The sequence below is a fragment of the Neopelma chrysocephalum genome, unplaced genomic scaffold (genome assembly GCF_003984885.1).
Source record: "Neopelma chrysocephalum unplaced genomic scaffold, ASM398488v2 Primary Assembly neopelma1_97017, whole genome shotgun sequence".
Classification (NCBI taxonomy): Eukaryota; Metazoa; Chordata; class Aves; order Passeriformes; family Pipridae; genus Neopelma; species Neopelma chrysocephalum.
The window spans coordinates 1,409,245-1,411,294 of NW_020925659.1; positions in this window are offsets into that span (position 1 = coordinate 1,409,245).

Sequence of the window (2,050 nt, forward strand, 5' to 3'; positions counted from 1 at the left end):
GGCCGGGCGTGGCGGCTCCGGCGCCTCCCCGCGGTGCCGTGGGCGCGGGGCCCCGCCCGCCCCGCCCCTGAGGCTCCCTCAGGAGCCGCCCCTGAGGCGGGACCGGGGCTGAGCCTGAGCCTGAGCCCGAGCCCGCCGCCGGGAGCCCGACGGGAAGCGGCGGGCCGGGGGTGTTGGAAAAGAGCGTCCGAGGTCATGGAGCCCAAGCTGCGATGGAGCACCAACCGCGGCAGCTATCATGGCGCGTCCAGTCTTTCCTTGAATGCCTCCAGGGGTGGTGACTCCACCAGCTCCTCAGGGAACTCATTCCGGTGCCTAATCACCCTTTCTGTGAAGAAATTCTTCCTAATACTCAATCTAAACCTCCCCCGCCGCAGCCTGAGACTGTCTCCTCCTGTTCTGTCACTATTTGCCAGGGAAAAGACGAGGATCCCCACCTCTCTACACCTTCCATTCAGGTAGTTTCACAGAGCAATGAGGTCTCCCCTGAGCCTCCTTTTCTCCAGTTCTCTCAGCCAGTCCTCATAGATCTTGAGCTCCAGACCCTTCCCCAGCTCCATTGCCCTTCTCTGGACACACTCCAGCACCTCAGTGTCCTTCCCAAATTGAGTGGCCCAGAAATTAAAAGGGGATTCAAGGTTCAGCCTCACCAGTGCCGAGTTCAGGGAGACGATCACTTCCCTGGTCCTGCTGGCCACACTGTTTATGATACAGAAGGCGAATGTCTTCTGAACTAGTGTCGTGTGTGGCTCCGTTAAACCTTGCTGGGCCCTTTGGTCCTTCATCATCAGGCAGCTACAACGGTGAGCTTGGTTTCCTCTCTCTGCAGTACTGCAAGGCCAACTGCTTGTCATAAGCAGTGCCCCAGGTTCATCATAGGAGTCAGGACCTGTTACCTCCCAGTGCACTCGACCCCACTCTCCATGTCACTGACAAAGATGTTGAACAGTATCAGCCCCAACACCGACCCTGAGGGACACCACTCGCCACTGTTCTCCATGTGGACCATCAACCACAACTATTTGCATGCACCCATCCATCCAGTTCTTTATGCACTGGGTGGTCCGTCCATCAAATCCGTGTCTCTCCAATTTAGAGACAAGGATGTCATGCAGGACAGTGTCAAATGCTTTTTGTAAGTTCAGGAAGACAATGTCAGATGCTCTGCCCCATCTTCCGATGCTACAGCCTGTCATGGAAGGTCACCGAATTTGTCAGGCATTATTTTCCCTTAGTAAAGCCATGTTGGCTGTGTTTTCCACCTGCCTTAGCATAGTTTCCGGGAGAATCTGCTCCACGGTCTTGCCTGGCACAGAGGTGAGACTGACTGGTCTGTAGTTCTTCTGTTGGTAAGTAGGTCTTCTGCTTTCTCCTTCTAAAATATGGGTGTTATATTCCCCTTTTTCCAGTCATCATGGACTTCAGCTGACTGCCACAATTTTTAAAAAATGGTGGATAGTGGCCTAGCAACTTCATCTGCCATCTCCCTCAGGACCCTCAGATGAATCTCATCAGGTCCTATGGACTTGTGTGCATTCAGGTTCCTTGGAAGGTCTTGACCTTGATCCTCTTGTAGAGTGGACTTAGGGTCCCCATTCTCCCAGTCCCTGCAATTGCTTTTTCTGACTTGGGAGGCTTGGCTAGAGCACTTGTTGAAGTCTGAGGCATAGAAGCATTAGAGAAACTCAGCCTTTTCTTTTTCCAAGGCAGCTGAGTCTGCCTCAGATTAAATGGGATTATCAAGAAGCAAGTTTAAAGCAGACAGAAGCAAGTGTTTTTCCGGTCATATTGTCAGTAATCATGAAAATCATTTCCACAGGATATTTTGGTTAAAAAGAGTACAAGTGGTTTAAAGACAATTACATAGTTTTGTGGAATAAAACTCTCTTAAGGGCTACTAAACCATACAAAGTCCCGCAGTCTGCCAGCTGCACAGAGGTGGGTGAGTTAGTTGGAAGATCCCTCTGCTGTTGCTCATATTTTCCACTATTTGTGTAAGCATAAGCTAATGTTTCAGAACCAGGATAGACATTAGTTTGGTGTAGCTCTA